The sequence below is a fragment of the Chiloscyllium plagiosum genome, unplaced genomic scaffold (assembly GCF_037043375.1).
Source record: "Chiloscyllium plagiosum isolate Xiang-an unplaced genomic scaffold, Cpla_swu_hap1 HiC_scaffold_1, whole genome shotgun sequence".
In the NCBI taxonomy this organism is placed as follows: Eukaryota; Metazoa; Chordata; class Chondrichthyes; order Orectolobiformes; family Hemiscylliidae; genus Chiloscyllium; species Chiloscyllium plagiosum.
The window spans coordinates 45,252,223-45,258,738 of record NW_028270139.1 but is presented as its reverse complement, the minus strand read 5'-3'; positions in this window follow the sequence as shown (position 1 = coordinate 45,258,738).

Genomic DNA, 6,516 nt, shown 5'->3' with positions numbered 1-6,516 from the left:
CCAGAGTTCGTATGAAAAAAGGCTTAGTGTGCACATTTGGTCTCAATTTATCATCTTTCTTATCATGTACTTCAGTAGAGCTTTGGAAAGGGTTAGTATTCTTTCCACGCTAGTAGCCTATTCTATGTATGATTGTTGTCATATGATTTTTGTTCTGAAATATTTCCTCTGCCAATCATTATTTCCTTTTTGGGTGGTATCCAAACCAACTAAGGAGGGTGTGGTGAGAATGCAGTATGCTGCTTATATGTAGTAAACATGAGTTGAAGCTGGTTATAGTGCTCATTGATTTTGTGTTAATGTGATCAGGTCAATTATTGCAGAATGTATGCCTCGTAGCTCAATTGTTTCTGCAACTTAATGTCCCTTCAATCGCTAAGGCATATTTTTGATTCTGCATGCAAAACTGTAACATTCCCTATCTATAAGGGACCTTTTATTAAACAATGAATAGGTCCAGCAAATTATTGAAAACTAAACTATTTACAACTAGTGAACAAAATCATATGGCCCCTTTAGTCAGTTGTATTCTTCACTTTTCAGACATGGACTCACTCTGATATGATTAGTTGAGTGTCAGCTTTTGAAATCCTGCTGTAGCCCTTGAGTTGTCTTTTTCTTCCTCCAAGAATTATTTCATTAGTCTCCCTTTACAAGTACTGGCTACTTTGGCCACTTGTATTAATCAAGATCCTAATTTCTAATTGCCTGCGGTGGAAAGCCATTGGGTTATGAATAGGAATGAGAGCACTGTGATCTTAATGTTCTCAAATAATCAATTTCAGCTGCCACTATTATATAATCAGTAATAGGAAGTCTGGTGTTTTTATTAATATTGTCTTTTTTTGGTATAGCCCAATTATAGATTTCTGACTGAGAACACATAAATGGGTAAGACAATAATCTTCTTGACCTTTTTGATTTGAAATTGGTGGTAGTACACCAATTGATTCACCGGGAATTAGATCATTAACCAATATAATTGCCTCTTGACAAATGATGAAATCAATATATTTTTACTTGCACATATTTTCAAGGTACCTTTTCTCATTTGAGACCTTCCAACAAAGCGCTACTACTTTTATAAGCTGTCACTAACCATCAGATGTGTAGGATTCCAAGTAATATAGCATCTCTTTTGATCCTTGATGCAAATTAATATTTGGCTGGGACAGGAACATTCAGTGCCCAACTGTATTAAATGTTTCAGTCTCGCATGCCCAATTTGAGATGAAGGTCAGTGAGCAGTGCCAAATGTTTATTGATGGGGGCTGATTGGTATCGACTAAGTGAATCTACTTTGTAACTGTGATGCATGTAACAGTGTTTCCCCAAGAAGTTGCAATATCTTAAAGTAAAAGCACCACTTTTGACCAAACTTGAAGTTTGCAAAACTCCTTAGAGGTTTTTTTCACGTAAATACTCGTAGCATGCTAAATATGGGAAATGCTAAGCGAGCTTGTATTTGATTGCATTGCTTATGCCAGCTACTTAATGTTTCTTGTTTAAAAGTAAAACAGAGCTTGTATGCAAAATCTTCCAACATAATTTTCAGCAGTTTATCCAAATACTTTTAAACCTGCTTTCTCTAATAAACCTATTTATCTATTGTGTTTGACACTTCTGTGTTTTAACTATTTTAAAACCTTAAAAAGCCCCATCTTCTATGAAATAGTTTAGTCATATAATCTGTAAGGTAGCCAAACAGAACTCTAAATGGTTCCAATTTAATGTATTGGTGGCCAAATGCAGTGATGTGTTAGATCAGATTCTGGTGATAAAATGTGACAACTATGCTTTACTGTATTTAAGCATAAGGGATTCCATTAGAGGTTCATTCTCCATTTTTGCTATTCAGCCTCTGAATCTTCACAAATCTGTATTAAAGTTTAAATGTAGTATTGCAGGACTGTGTTCCAGACACAACCAGGACTCTAGTTAAACAGTTCCAGTATAGCTGCAACAATGACATATAGCTGACAAAATAGAAAATTGTGTATGTTCTTTTCACAAAGCCAACCAGTTATAATCTCAGTAGTCTACTCTCTAACATCATTGAAGTGATGGGAGGAGAACATCAAATGTTAATCAAGCAGCACTTGCTTATCAGTAGTTTTTTAGATTAAGACCACTCTGATCCAGACCTCATTACAGCATTTGTTCAAATGTAGACAAAAGCTAAATTCCAGAGCTAAGTGAGATTGCCTTAGATGAAGGCAAGGTTTGAATGTGTAGCATCATAAAATCCAGGTAACATAGAAGCCAATGGAAGTGAGAGAAACTTTTCACTGGCTGTAAACATGTCTCCCAAGAAGATGGTTGTGGCAGTTGGTGGCCAATCATCTCTATCAGTGCTGTTGATACTGTAAAGTCAATAATCTCAACCACTATTAGATTACATTAGATTTCCTACAGTGTGGAAACAGGCCCTTCGGCCCAACCACTCCACACCGACCCTCCGAAGAGTAACCCACCCAGACCCATTTCTCTCTGACTAATGCACCTAACACTATGGGCAATTCAGCATAGCCAATTCACCTGACCCACACATCTTTGGCCTGTGGGAGGAAACCCACGCAGACACAGGGAAAATGTGCAAACTCCACACAGCAGTCACCCAAGGTTGGAATCGAGCCTGGGACCCTGGTGCTGTGAGGCAGCAGTGCTAACCACTGAGCCACCATGCCACCCCAAAGCTATTGTGGAGAATCTTTCCATTATAAGATCAGAGTGAGAATGCTCACTGATGATTGCACAATATTTTATGTCCTTATGTGTGGTGGAAGCTAGTACCTGGGGAGATTGCAATGTTGATTGCTGCATTACATTTTTGCGTAGGAGCACGGCTGGGATGCTCTTGTTTTAAGGGATCCTTCAAATAAGTTAAAGGGTGAACAGCAATCATTTTGTTAATGACAGATTCAAAGAAGGTGACTCTACTGTTAGTTGGCTCCATGGACTTGATGCAAATGATGGTCCCTACACAGGAGTACTCTGTTCTGAGCAGCTGGAGAGTTAGAATTGTGTCGGAGATTTGATGTTGGAGTTCAGATGGATGCAATGCATGGGGTCAGTCAGCACAGCTGGAAAAGAAGAGCAAGAAACCTGGGTGTGGGACTTAAGAGAAATCCATGGCCAGTACCAGCTCTGTGAAGCTAGCTGTTTGTTTAAAAAGCTGTTAAAAATAATGTCAGTCATTAGGTGCTTGTGAGGAATTTCATGAATCTGGTGAATGTGATCTTGAGAAAAGAGATTGAACTGTCAAAACATGAACATTTTTTTGAGGAAGTTCAGAATCTAAATCTTCACAAATAATGATTTGATGTGCTTTGAGAGGAGTGCAAAGTTTTGATGAGATTTGGTGACCCACGGTGTCACTGACACTTTGACAGTTTGATGAGAAATCCTTCTGTCTTGTCTGCATATGTTATTTGATGGGCTCTGTGGGGTGTTTGACCACACCTTCTGTTAACACACATTTACCTCATGTTAATTCTGAATGTTAGAGTAAGAGTTGTATATACTGAAGATTATTTTACCTTTCTAAATTTGTATAGGAAAGTTGCTTTTTCGGTTCAAAGTTCTGAAATCTTGTCATTTTATTCCCTTAATTCCCTGGGATTTTAAACATTAAGCAAATAAAGGTCCCTGAGCCGACTGTAACACAAATTTGGCAGTTCCAATTGGGAATATTACATGATCCATCTGTAGCATCTCCCATATTGAAGTAATCTGTGTCCATATGCAGTAAGATCTGAAAAGTATTCAAACTTGAGTTGAAAAGAAGCAAGTAACATTTTGTGCTCAGCAATGACCACCTCAGTCTAACCCACTTGATATTCAATTTCAAATTCTGCACATACCTCTATCAACATCTTGGAGTCATCATTGAGCAGAAACTTAACTGCACTGACCACATTAATATGTTGGTTTCACTGGAAACACAATGATGAGATGTTCTACAGCCCATGACTCTCCAAAACCCTTCCATCATCCACAAGACAAAAGTTAGGAATGTGGTGGATTTCCATTTGCCTGGATGAGTGTAGCCTCCAACAACCACTCAAGAAGCTCAGACCATGCTGACCAAAGCAGCGTGTGGAATTGGTAACACATTCATAACCTTAAACCTGCACTCACAGAAAAGCCCTATTAATGAATATGCACTATCTGCAATTTGTCAAGCCTTTTAACAGCCCCTTCCAAAGCTGTGCTTTCTACTACTTAGGATTCTCCTAAGATAAATGCAACCACAACATTTCTAGGTCCTCCTCCATCATGTTAATGACAATGGTCAAACAAACACTTTTCAGAGAATGATTAAGCCTATGGATTAGTTTACTCAAAACAGTAAAAGTTGTAAATTATAAAGCAGACATTACAGCAAACCAACTGACTTCTGTATTATCTGCCAGGCAGAGCTTCAGCATTGTGTACACATAGTGAATGGGGTCCTCTCATAGGTAAATTCTTTTGAAAGGCAACATCCGCGCACAACAACTTCCAAGTCACATATCAACCTGACTTGGAAATATATTGGAATTTTTTCATAGTTATTCTGTCAAAATGATGGAATTCCATACATAACAGCTTAGTGGGCATACCCACATCGCATAGACTTTAGCCATTTGAAAATGCTTCACTGTCATCATCTTGAGGGCAATCATGGATAAGTAGTAAACAATGACTGTGCCATATCCCAGGGAAGTTTTTTTTTAAAGTCACATTGTGTGTCATCAAAAAATGTGTTTTGTGATCCATTATATTTTAAATGATACACACAAGAGTTTGCAACATATTCTGAAAGAATAATATGAGGCTATAATAGCCAAAAGACCAGTATTGTCTATCTGAATTTTCAATATTCATTCGCTTTCAGACACTGAGTTAATTTGTCTCCAGAATCCATTGTGCTGTCTGCTTTGTTCACCTTCATTAAGAGTTTAATTCACCTTTGTAGATGAAAATATTTTGCCTGAATTCCCTTAAACCCTCAATGTCTTACTTTATCTAGTCTCTCCTGAGTTTAAATAATACAGTTTGTGGGTATTAAGGATACCTAGATGATTATCTGTGTCGAATGAAATACCTTGTTGTTAACTTAATAAATTAGTGTTTACGTAATTTGAAAAAAATGTGTGCCCTAGGTGAGGGATGTTGAGAAATCAGACATGTTGAGTAGTCAATAACCACATCAATAACTGCCCCTATAGATTGAACATGGTAATTTGACTCAACAATATATGAAGGCCCCAACTTGAAATAACACCATGGTTGCACCGATATAATATTTTACAGTTTTCCTTTCACAGCAATCCTGTGGTTTGTGTGAGTGCCAACTTGTGCAACAAGCAATGTGTATACTGATTTCCTTTCCAAAGTGTTGTGTGTGTAGGTCTCTTTGAGAATGTTGCAGAATTCATGAATATTTAATACATGGTGTGAATAAATCTCAGTCTTTTCTTCAGGTACAATCTTTTCCTTTCTTGGGAGAATGGTATCTAGGAGGTTTAATAGTTTTGAATCTATTGGTTGATGAACAAAGGGATGGGCAAAGGATTTTAATGAGCACAGTTTTGCACATTTTGAAGGTATGATGAACTATTTACTGAATTTTCAATCAATGTGAAGCTGTTATTGAGGATTTAACTAAATAGCTTGTCAAGGACACTTAATTATAACTTGTACGCATTAACAACAATCTTCAGCCAGAAGCGCCAAATGCATGTGCTCTGGGTGGGGTTCAATGGGGGATTTCAATGTCCACCACCAACAGTGGCTCGGTAGCAGCACAACTGATCAAGTTGATCAGTCCCTAAAGGGCATTACTGCTAGACTGAGTCTGAGGGAAAACTCTCAGCTAGCTGGAGTCATACCATGCATAACAAAAAATGGTTATGGTTGTTGGAATAAGGTCTTCTACCAAACCGTCTTTAGCTGCTTCATCAGTGACCTTCCTTCCATCATAAGGTCAGAAGTGGAGATGTCCACTGATGATTGCACAATGTTCAGCACCATTCAGGACACTTCAGATACAGAAACAGTGCACAATCAAATGCAGCAAGACCTTGACAAGATCTAGGTGTGGACTTACAAGTACAAGTGCTCTACAAATGCCAGGTAATGACCATCTTCAATAAAAGATCATGTAACTATTGTCCCTTGACACTCAATGGCATCACCATCACTGGATCATCCATTATCAACCTCCTAGGGGTTATCGTTGACCAGAAACCCAACTGAGTTACCCATATAAATATAGTGGTGACAAGAGCAGGTCAGAGAACATTGCAGTGAATAATTCACCTAACTCCCCACATGCTGTCTGCCATATACAAAACACAAGTCAGGAGTATGATGGAAAACTCTTCACTTGCCTAGATGGACTCAGGTCGAGTAGAACTCAAGAAACTCAACACCATTCAGGACAAAGCAGCCCACTTGATTGGCACCATAACCATAAACATCTACTCCTCTACCACCACCATGCAGGAGCAGCAGTGTGTACTATCTGCA